The sequence below is a fragment of the Lygodium microphyllum genome, chromosome 15, assembly GCF_053477565.2.
Source record: "Lygodium microphyllum isolate KBCC chromosome 15, Lygodium_microphyllum_v1.1.10, whole genome shotgun sequence".
Lineage (NCBI taxonomy): Eukaryota > Viridiplantae > Streptophyta > Polypodiopsida > Schizaeales > Lygodiaceae > Lygodium > Lygodium microphyllum.
Window position 1 is genome coordinate 120,149,829 of NC_141149.1, and position 12,522 is coordinate 120,162,350.

General features: G+C 39.6%; 1 long non-coding RNA gene across 1 annotated transcript; it reads right to left on the minus strand.

Moving 5' to 3' along the window:
* Positions 1-287: 287 nt before the first annotated feature.
* Positions 288-1,358, minus strand: LOC148024983 (uncharacterized). Its single transcript, XR_015693265.1, has 2 exons — positions 920-1,358; positions 288-515 (listed from the first exon to the last, which is right to left on the minus strand). It is a non-coding gene; the product is annotated as an uncharacterized LOC148024983 (long non-coding RNA).
* Positions 1,359-12,522: the final 11,164 nt, after the last annotated feature.

Consider the following 12,522-nt stretch of genomic DNA (forward strand, 5'->3'; position numbering starts at 1 on the left):
CATCATATCAAAGTTATCGTTGATGATAAAGTCCTTACTCTTCAACCATCATATTAAGGAAAGTATACAATCCTACTCTTTGACCATCCTATCAAGGAAAGTTTACAACCATTTACATGGTAAAAGGGTTGTTAGCTAAATTGTTAAAAGTGAACAAAATTTAAGGGTTGTGCAACTATAAGCTAGTAATACTAGAAGTGAATTCTTAAAAAATTTGCAAAAGGAAACGGCTATTGGTTATTGCCACCATTGAATAAAATTGCAACCTACCAACATAGTTACAAGCATTTGTTTATAAAGAGAGAGGCTGAATTCCATAATGTTGTTTATCTCAATAAAACATAGATTTTTCTTATTTAAAATTTGATACATATGTTTTGAAATGGAGAAAGCAAGAGCTTTTGGCCAAACTATAGTTTAGTTGCAATAGATTTATACATTAAAGTACACTACATTGTCCAGCCAAGTTCTTCAACTTCACCACGTCAACATTTGATAGATAAGTAGATGGGAACCTGCTAAGAAACATGAAACCATTAGCATTGATATGAGAAAGAGGGGAGAAATAAGAAAACAAAACTAATTAGCAATTGCCAAAAAACTTCAAGCCATGAAGACTAGCAACATTGTCAACCTTTTTCACGACAACTATCTTTTGCTGAACTACCCCTTATCCTACCTATAAGTATGTTGTAAATGGACTACCTTTCATCTTAGCTTTAAGTTGAATTAGCTTGGATTTATGTCCCTTCAATAACAATGTTTTAACATCCCTTGAATACCTCCTTAGTACACCACACTAAGTAATCATGATCACCAAATTACTCTCCGATGTAGGTAAGATGCAAAGCCAATTAAATTTGTGAAACTTTGGATCGATTGCAAACACCTCGTATTCAAAGAGATAGGTGCGAGTTACCTTTCAAAGGTGAGGGTGTCCAGGGCCTTTGCCACCCGGCCCTTTATGCCCCTTCGGGCCAGGACCCTTAGGGCCTGGACCTTTAGGTCCTTTGTGGCCATGACCCTTAGGTCCCTTGTAAACTGGACCCTTAGGCCCCTTGTGCGGTCCGTCGTGGCCAGTTGGCTCCGTCACGGCCTGCTCATGATCAGCCCGGGCAACCTCTTGCATCATCACCAGCGCAAGCAGCAGAGCTGCGGCCACGACTAAGAGAAGGCGGCTCTTGGCAGCCATGCTCAGCGTCCTGCGGGGTCGTAGTGATCAGACCAGATGGTGAGATAAAGGCGACTAGAATACGTATGTGGAAGGCGGATGGACGGCAAGAAACTGCGCATAACTCGTCGATGGCGACTGGCTCCATTTATATAGGAGACGTGGAGACAGAGCAGGACGAGGACGATGAACTCCCTCTCTCTGTGAGAGAGAGAGAGAGAGAGAGAGAGAGAGAGAGGGTCTGAGGCAGGGCGGGGACTCGGGGAGGGCGGGCGTGTGTGGGAACTTAACTCTGACCACAGTAAATCATCAAAAGTGAGAAAACCTCCGACCACAGTAAAATATCAGAAACGTCCGATCACAGTAATGTCTGCAACTATTATTCAGATAAATCATAAGACGTCTCTCTCTCTCTCTCTCTCTCTCTCTCTCTCTCTCTCTCTGTCTCTGTCTGTGTCAGTGTGGCAGCGTGGCTCCTTTAATCGTGTCGCAAAAAGGAGCTCTCTCTCTCTCTCTCTCTCTCTCTCTCAGTCTGTGATACACTGTGTCACTGACGTCTCTCTCTCTCTCTCTCGTCTCGCAGACTCGCACTCTCTCTCTGACTCTGGCAGTGTGGCTCCTTCAATCCTACTGCAAAAAGGCTCTGCCACCCTGGCACCCGTGACCAGGCGAGTGCAGCTCCTCATGCTTTCTGACATCTGCCCTTCACTGGCTGCCACCTGCACCCAGTAGAAAACAGAAAGCTGCACGACCACCTGGCACCGACTCACCGAGAGGCGAATTGCACCTTCAGGCTACCACCCAGCTTGAAATGCGGATTCAACTATTTGAAGAAAAGCTTGAAGACCCCAGGCTTTGCCTTTGCAATTCTGATAGACAAAAATTCTCCCCTTCAAGCACCTTCATGCATTCATCAAGCGGACTCCCATGATTGTCTAACAGAACTCGGTTCCTTCTATTCCACAAACTTACGGAGTTGCTGGAGAAACGAGGTTGATTAGGGCCTCATCCACATTGCCCTAATCAGCAAAGAAGGAAGCTGTTATGCCAAAGTTGTCCTTTGAATTGGCTTCCTTTGTTCCATTTCGTAACTTTCCTCAAAAAGGACAGACGAGAAATCAGGAATCTTTTGGCTAAATAGGATATGAGGGACAATCTTTTTAAACTTTAGCCTCCATCTAAGAAGATGGCATTAACTTCCATAATTAGCATTTCAATCTCTTGCATCATGAGGTGACTTTGGCCATGGGGAAATCCTTCCTCCATTTGGTCCAAATTGCCATATGTATGATAGGGGAAGGCCCAATTAAATCTCTGCCTTGATAACAGCTCCATAGTTGCTTCTCACCTTCACTTTGGATTTCTCCACTAAAAGTGATTAGCAATGGATCTTGGACAAGGATGAATTAGAAGTCCTATTATATCACATACTCCAAGTAGAATCGCTTAGCACAAACAGCCAAATTTGGCCAATGCCTGAGCAACATAGGATTGAGCTATAATTGTAATTTTGAAATCCCAACAGGAGATGACATCCTAGCAATCATCACCAATCCACTTGCATCCCATGATTAGCATGCTACTGATCAATAATTTCAACAATGGAGTCTAGGGCTAGCACATCTCCATTCTCTTCAAGAGACCAATACTACGCATCTTGCCTTTGTGGGCCAAGGCTTCAAGCCCGACACTCCCATTAGCTCCATCATAGTGAGATATTCCTAGCTACCTTGATGAGGGTTCCCTTTGTATTGGTAGGACCACATAAACCTTCTAATCAATTTCTCTATCTTGTTCCATGAGAATAGACTGGAGCACATCTTGGTGAGGATAGGATTCTTGCACAAGGGTGAATCACTTGCATTATTATACTACGTGCTCCGAATAGCATCTGTCAACAAGGACTTCTAGCTTTTAACCAATGCACCATAACAAAATTGGATTGAGCTTTTTAATTTTGAGATGCCACAACATGAGAGGACATCTTACCAATCAACATCAATCCACTTGCATCCCATGATTGGAATGCTATTGATCTAGAATTTAGCAACGTAGTCTAGGGCTAATAGACCTCCATTCTCTTCATGAGACCAATGATGAGTATCTTACATTTGTGGACCAAGGCTTCAAGCCAAACACCCCCATCATTAACTTGAGGAGGGTTGCTTTTGTCTTGGCAGGACCACAAAAACTGTATGAACAACTTCTCAATCTTCCTTCATCAAGATAGACTAAAGCACATCAAGAAACCTATATAAGACATGAGTGAAGTCAAAATATATTTAGCTATAGGGATCTTCCAAGTAAAAGATAGGAGAATTGATGACCATTAGGAGAAATATGGACTCTCTTTTTTGCCCCTTACGGGGTTTCTCTCACCTCTCTCTCTCTCTAAAAATAGATTCTAGAATAATATGATAATAAGAGATCTTCTACAATCAAGCAAATCTCGTATTTGTATTTTCAATAGATTTCACCTATTATTTTATTTCCAAGCTGTAGGATAAGGTCAGTTTTTGTCAAAATCCTCATAACTAAAAAAATACAATTCTATTTTCTTTAAAAATGAAGCCTCGTGACTTTTTAACATTAAAATAGATTAGATTTATTGTCATTCTCGCTTCTTAAAAGGACAGAAGTTAAAAAGCAATATAAAATGATGTACACATCATATTCTAAGATTACTTTTTACCCAGAGACACCTTTTTGACTCGACAGTTTCCTTGTAAATTTTTATCATTTTTGGACAAGTATATGCCTATTTCTGGGCATTTTTTCATTCCCTCTCAAAGCTCTAGTTTTGTCCTAAATTTTGTGCATTCTTCTCCTTCCCTCCAGAATATGGTTTCTTGCATACAAATTCCTCTGAATGCAACATTCAAGAGTGGTTTTGATACCATTTGCTGAAATGAAATAATTTGTATCTACAACACTATCTACCATGCTACAAGCAATCTCCCTCTTCAGTACTATGCTATAAGATATATTCCTCTTCAACAGCCTATACTATAAGCAATCAAGTGATACTGGAGGTATCTTTATTTTTTAAATCTCTGTGATGTTATTATTCTTCACAGTTGTTGTTTTATCCTTAAGCATCAATTCATAGAGAGAGAGAGAGAGAGAGAGAGAGAGAGAGAGAGAGAGAGAGAGAGAGAGAGAGAGAGAGAGAGAGAGAGAGGGGGGGGGAAGAGAGAGGACTATGTGAGATGAACTAAGAAAATAAGTTGATAGAGAGTGAATTAGGGCAAAAGATAAGATGATGTTATTGTTCTCCACTAGACAAGCTTCTATATAAATGTGTTTAAATATCTTTGACCAATTCTTGTGTGTGTGTGTGTGTGTTGTGTTGAAGAACATGGATCGCGAACATGGCTGTAGTTATGGAGGTTGGAATGTAGTATTTAGAACCATGACAACATAGGCAAATGACAGTAACTGTTACTCGGTTGAATTAGATTCCAAGATAGAATACTTGGACTCATAAACACAATCCCGAGTAGGACATGATAGGGACTCACAATGAAGTATAAAGTACAATAGCATTTTATTGAAAAGTGAACCAAGTACATGTCGTTATAGCTTTCCAGCTTCTCCACTCTCCTCATTGTGCTTATGGGATACAAGTCTCGTCATCATGTAGCATACATCATTTGACCTATTTTCCAACACCCCCCCCTCAAATGATGAATTCCTACACTTCTTGGCTCCCCCCCCCCCCACATGATGACATGGCTCGGGAGACTAGCTCATTGGCAGCCTAGTCAAGTCAAGCTTGAAATTTTACATTTTTGACAAGGGTTTTTTTTTTTCAATACAAATCCACTAACGGAAAGAATAATCCACTATGGGAAAAACATGATCCACTATGGGAAAGATACGATGAAAATTTCTTTAGAATAATCTATCAGAGTTTTTGATGGTGGCAGAAGTATCTTCTTCTTCTTCTCCTTCATTCATAAACTGACCTTGATGGTGATTATCTTGCACCTATTGTGCACTCTTCTTGTGGAAACATTCATTGGCTACATGGCTAGTCTTGCCATAGTAATGACAAATAATTCGGTTCTTGTTGCTGTTGGTGTTGAATCCTCAACCATGTCCTTTTGCTGCATAAGTACCCTTGGTGTACAAGAGGCTATCCCTTGAGCTAGTTTCTTTTACATGCTTACTTTTAAATTTACTTTCTCCATCAAGCAGTGAGTGCTCAATGTCTTTGAGTGAGAGTTTGGGAACATTACTTAGTGTGGACAAAAAATTCTCATATGGTTCATGATTAACACTAGCAAGTAGCACTGCTATTGCCTCATCCTCATCAATGTTCTTTTAAGAGTTGCAAGATCAGTTTTAAGGCTCTTCAACTTATTGATGTGTACAGTCATAGATGAAATGTCTTTAACATCCAACTTATAAAACTGCATGAGTAATTTTACATTTGATGAGTTCTTTGCTTGTGTACCAAAGATCCTCTCAAGCTGTTCCCATGCTTTCTTTGCATCCCTGATGCCAGAGATGTAGTCTAATACATCATCTGATAGACCCTAGGCAATAATACCTAGAGCTTTGTTATTCATATTTTTCCATTCCTTTGTTTTAGGCTGGTCTTCTACAGCATCTTCCTCTTTAGCATCTTCTTTCTTGTCATCTGCATCATCTTCCTCAAAGAGATCCCAGAGGTCTTTCCTCATGAGATGGTGCATGGTTTTCTCCTTACAGGCATGAAAGCCTTCACCATTAAACTTTGCTATCTACTCCAGTAGTTCAGTCATCTTAGAAGGAGGTCTTACCACAAAACACTCAGGTAGTGTCTATCCTTCTACAAAGAAATTGAGACTTACAAATGGATTTGATCAACAGGGCTTTAAATCGTTACAAGTGCTAAGAATGAGCTTTTGAGCAGCTCAAGTAAAATTAGTGAATAGCTTGTTCATGAGTGAGCTAAATACACAAGTGCCAAGAGACACTGATTGAGTATCAAGAGATACTATTGATGTTGAGTCTCCTTGTTGAGCTAGATGTTGTTGACTTGATTCTTTCAAATCTTCTTCTTGAGGGTTGCACTTGCTAGAAAACAAGTAGATCTAGATGATAGAGACTTCAATAGGATAGGAAGAGTGAGTAGTTGAAGTGTAAAATGAACTTGGGTTGAGATGAGCTATGGCCGTGTTAGGGTTTTTGCACCCGATTGCTCTTTCCTTTCTAGTAGTGTGATTTGTCAATGATTTGGGCTAAGATTTGGTAGCATGATAGCCCATAGTATAGGATTTGAATTCCCCATATACGTAGGATAAATCATAGCCTCCAAGGGTAGTGCGGATTGTACGACTGTGATCAGGCGCATATCTGATAGAGATGACAAATTTGCACAATGTTGCTTCGAGGAAGGGCCAATGTCAGTGTTTATTGTGCCATGATGAAGTGCCGTGAACTGAGGATGATATCTCTAGAAGAAGGGTTGCAAGGATATGGTCTCTATTGAGAGATCCAACTCCTCCACCAAAGAAAGGTGCTAGTGGCTATGGCAGACCAAACGGGGAACTAGTGATTTGAGTGGAAGATGGAGTCACATAGTGGTCTTGAGTTCACCAGAGGTTGTGAGAGATTGAGAGAGCAGTGATGAAACCCAGACTATGCTCACCATTTCTCGAATACCATGCTGAAGGACATGGATCGTGAACATGGTTGAAGCTATGGAGGTTGGAATGTAGTAACTAGAACCATGACAACATAGGAAAATGACACTAACTATTACTCGATTGAATTAGGTTCCAAGATAGAATTCTTGGACTCATAAACACAATCCCGAATAGGACATGATAGGGAATCACAGTGAAGTACAAATACAATAGCATTTCATTGAAAATTGAACCAAGCACATGTCTTTATAGCTTTCCTACTTCTCCACTCTCCTCACTATGCTTATGGGATACAAGTTTCCTCATCATGTATACATCATTTGATCTATTTTCCAACATGAGAGAGAGAGAGAGAGAGAGAGAGAGAGTGTGTGTGTGTGTGTATTTTGGATAGAATAGAAGATAAGGTTTGATACTAATTAGAGGTAGATTAAAAGCTAAGATTACAGGCTAATTAGGGGGTTGATTAGGATCTATCATGATTAAAATCAAGAGAAAGAGGCAAGATCCAATTGGGTAAAAAAGGATACGTATATAGTGAATCAAAGGGGTGTAATTGTGTGATTTGAATGTTAATCCAAGTTAAGATTGGCATACATTTTTCTTTGCAGAATGTAAGTGCAGGACGCACTAAGAGAAATATAGATATTCATTTTCAATTGGAGGATGAATATACACCAATGGCCAAAAGAACTATGGAAAGGGATGATGCAATATGATACAGAATACGACAAAAAAGAAATGTAGGGGAAAAAAATGTGGACCTTTGGGTTGATGGCTGCATTTATCCACCCGATCATCCAGTCACTCAAAGGTCACTACAATTTGAAGGGCTTATATCATTTGCAAAGTTTGTTTGTGAAGGCAATGAAGGATTGTATGGATGCACATGCAAACTTGTCACACAAGGATTAGCAGGGGTTCATCAAGCCTTGACAAATATGTAGACAAGATTACAAGGGAATATGTAGTCTTTGATGGAAAAGGATAGATTATTTGTTGAGGATAGGGAGAACTAGAGCCTACAACTAGTAATGTCTATCATTGAAAATTCTATGAATGCTATACACATGTAGAATATGGAGTTACAATCTAAAGTCATGGACTTGGAGAAGGAGAATCGAAACATAAAGAGAAATCTCACAAAAACTTTGGAGATTGGGCCCACTTTAAAAACCAAAGAAGCATGTCAGCGCATCTGATTAGTTTAACCAATTCAACAATTAACAAAAAAAAGTTGATAATATTATAGACGAATATATGCCCAATCTACTGCAATGAGAAATATGTTTCCTCATGCAGAGAATGATACTATTGCCGAAGTCCTAAGCAAGGATATGGTAAAAAATGCATTGGAAAATCATAAAGTCAGGGACAACGGTAGATGGTGTCGCAAGTGAATATCTTACATATGTGAGCAACTTGTTTACTACTACAGATGCTTAGGGATTATGTGACAAGGTGGAAATGAGTTTTGAGTCACATCGTATGCTCTATTAACAATTGGATACAAGTTTTAAGAAAGTCTTCAAAACTAAGTGAGTAATGCCTCTGCCAAAACCATTTCATGTGAAGAAGGCTCGAAAACAACTAAATGAGAAAGTTGTAGAACTAATTAGTGAGTCGATGTATCTGGAACACACACACATATTGAAGTATGGTTGCAAAGAAGTTTCCTTTGTATTGAATTCGTCTAAAAACTTTGTATTGGATATATGTAGGGTTTAGATTGCTATGGTCAAGTTCTACAATATATCTAAGGAAGAATGTAGAGGCAAGCTTAAGTTTATCCTCAAGCTTGATGAGAGTGAGATTATTAAGGGGCATAAACTTGAATGTGTGAGTGTAACACTTATAAATTGAGCATTGGATCCCAACATCAATGAAAACCATCCGTTATACTTTAATGTACAATCAGAGAATGAAATATGGTGGCTTGCAACATTTGAAGTACCAAAGGAGAACCATGAAGTACTTAAAGTTTTTTTAAACCTCACTAATATACCCAATGTTATTCAACAACAAAATAATGCAACAATTTTACACATTGAGGGGTTTGGGGACTATGACATTGAATGGCATCTTGCAAGTGATTTAAAAACATTAAAGTGTATGTTTGGTTTATCAAATGTAGCGAATGAAAAATTTCCGTGCATATACTACATGCAAACTAGGAAGAAAGGGAAAGATGGAAAGAAAGAATGGCTTGCCAAGGCAAGACAACAAGGTGCTCCAACACATGATTAAAAAATCATGAGAAATGGAATGTAGTTCCAGTAGACCCAAATTGGAACCCTATTTTGGAAATACCACTAACAAGGGTTCACTTTTGCTCATTGCATTATTTGGTTAGAAAAATTGAGAAACTAGTATATGAATATATATGCTTTGAATACAAGATGCAGCCCATGTTAGAAGTTGATGCTACATGATGCAAGAAGGTAGAACAAGTCCTCTCTAAAGTTGGATTACATGGGGGCCAAGTAGAAATAAAAAAGGACGAGAAAGAATCTGGCAAAGTGAAAATATCCATTGTAAGCCTTGCTTTGACGGACCCAAGGCTAGGAAGTTTATATCTCCACCTCGAGATGAGGAAGGCAACATACTTGTAAAATAACCAGAGAAGTATAAAGCATGGAAAAAGTTGCACCTTGTTATTCCAGATTGGAGCAACGGGGGATGAACAAGGATTGCAAAGGCAGAAGTGTGGGCACTCCTAGATAGATTATTAGCTCTCTTACAAAAGTTGAGGTTTAGGGATGGTGATGCCAATACATTTAAAGAGACAATTGCTAAATTTAAGAAGTCCATGGTGGAGGCATAGACTACTAATAGCATAACACATTAAATGGTTAGTATTGTCACCAGTACAAAAAAATATCATTATTTCAAATTAGTTTGTGTTTCTAATCTCTCTTCTTGTGCAGCATATACTTGAAGCACATGGTCCATACTTTGCATATCAAGGAAGTTTGGAAGTATGGTCAACTCAAGGCATGGAACGATCTCACTAGCAAGCTCGTTGTGCTTTTCAAAAGGCAACTAATAATGGAGGTGGTATCAATGATTTCAATTCTATGAGGTAATTATTACAATGGTGGTATATGAGATTAGAGACACGATATGAGGAAAAAGAAAAGAAGTCCAAAACCTCTCAAGAAAAATTTATAAGTAGGACAATATATGAAGTGAGAAAAACAACATTCATTTACACCACAATAAGTTTAATATTTTTGTATTTAAGTCAAGTCTCTCCTTTCATTTTTTTTCCATTAATTTTCACTCTACCCTCCATCTTTCTATCCTTCATCATCACAACCATGGCACATTCCAAGATTCTTATCAAGAAGGCACCTGTAAGAGCAAAACCTTAACATTCTTTCCAATCTAGTGAGCGTACTGTGAGTGACAAAGGTCCCCTGGTGGTCGAAAACAGTGGCACTACTGTAGCTAATAATGGTGGTGCTACTATGTTCAACAATGGTGGCCCTATTGTGGTCAACAATGATGGTTAGCCATTGTCGAGAAATGGTGATCCACATGCTCCAGTTGTTCCATCTCCCACTATTGCTCCAGCTGGTAATACACGTCCAGCACATAAGAACCGAAGATGGAGACTAGGCACAGTTGTGCTACGTGAGATAAGGAAATTCCAGAAGAGTGCCAACTTGATTATTCCTAAGGCACCATTCTCTAGGTTGGTGTGAGAAATACTACAAGATTTGCAGTTAGGGCATCATCACAAGTTCTTTTCAAGGAACCAGACAAGGAATGTGGTGTGATAGTCAACAAGCCAAGCCTTCCAAGAAGCAGCTGAAAGTTACTTGATTGATATAATGAGTGATTGTCAACTTTTAACCATTCATGCCCAACGGATCACTATTAAGCCCATAGATATGGTTATTGTTCATAGCATCCACAACAACAAGGATGCATTTAATCTTAATGTCTTGAGAAGATTCCTTGTAATTAGTCTACATTTCTAGCTTAGGTTTGGTTGTAGATTGTAAAGAGCTTAGTTTTGTGTTATCTTTCTAGTAGATCTTTTAAGGTTTTTTTAAAAGTTTGACTATAAGTTTAAAATGTTACCTCATTTTACACATTTCACTTTTGAGTTTTGAGTTTTCTCTCCTAGAAGACATGGCACGCACCAAGCAAGCGGCCCAAAGACACCCCCTAGAAATCCCATGCACAGGCCACCTCACCTAGCTCCACCACCACCATGCCATCATTGGTAATCTCAATGGAGGCTAGGCACATTGACTCTTCATGAGATCCACCATTACTAGAAGACCATGCACCTCTTAATACTGAAGACTCCATTCCAGAAGCTAGTGCGATTAAGAATAGTAGGAGGCACTTTTTAGATGGATCATGCTTGCAACAACCCGATCGCTGGACTGCCCAAGCCCTCCTTGCGCTACAAGAAGCTACCGAAGCTTACCTCATCGACTTGTTTAGAGACTTGATCTATGTAGTGGTGCTTGCAAGGAGAGTCATCGTCATCGACAAGGATTTGCAAATAGTGAGGTTCTTCTAGCGATGGAAGGATAGTCCTCGCGGAGGTCAACAACTTTAGAGGTGTACGACTTAAACATATAAAAAATGTAGCTTCCAAAGAGATTTTGTACAACCCTGGTTGTAATGGATTCCATGTAAAATGTTATGAATATGAATACAAACTTTTTGGTGCATCTTATTTTTGTTTATTCACTTCTTATTTATTTTATTAATGTCTTTGAGTTATCGTTATATGCGCTCAAACAAATACATGTGTTGTTGGGGATAAAGGCGCCTTTGTCTAGCCGCCCGTGTATTACTATACTGACAATACCCACCACTGCACACTACAGGTGGTAGGCTCCCATTACCATCACTTTATTCTTTATTCTTTTAGTGACAGTTTGAATAAAGGAAGGCCCGGTCACACATTGTGACTGTTGGAGTTCCCATTTGGTTTCTCTTTCTTTCTTGCTCTTGCTCTCCTGCCATAGCTCTTCCAAGAAAGCTTCAATCCTTGTCACCTTTCAACTGGTATTAAAGCATGGATTCATGACTACTTGAGCTTGATTCGTGGAGTCGCTTTCTATTGATTACCTACACTCATTGGGTCTCCTTCTCGACAGCCATATATGACTCCTTCGAGCTCCGATCACTCCTCGACTTCCCGAGCACCTAACCATACCATTTGGGCACCCTCAGAGTATTCATTCAGAGGTATTGGGACTCTCTTTTGTTATTTTACTTCAGTCCATAGGTTTTGTGAAGCAGGGTAGCTATGTCCTCTTGCTTCTTGTGATGCCTACTCTCTACCGGTGACTTTGCCCTTCAAGCGGGAGCTCTTGGGTATCCTTGACTACTCCCCCAACCTTGCCTTGACCTTACCCAGCCCTTCCACAAGCCCCAAATAAGTTTGGGCCAGCGTGAAAGAAGACCTACAAAAGAAAAGTCATTTTTTACTTCAGCCCTCCCTTGGCACGCATTGGCAACTTGAAAACACTCATTTGGCACTTGGGAGCACCCCCTTGATACTCGACATTGGTGGTTATCATTGGCATTGATTTGTGGACTGATTTACCTTAGTCCAGGACTATTTTCCACAGTCCACAGGTGACCACAAATAGTGTTACATCAACACTTTATGTTTATGCTTGGTTGGCATCATTGACATTGGTTGCTCGGTTGGTCCCAAATGCTCCTTGAATGCTAGGGGAA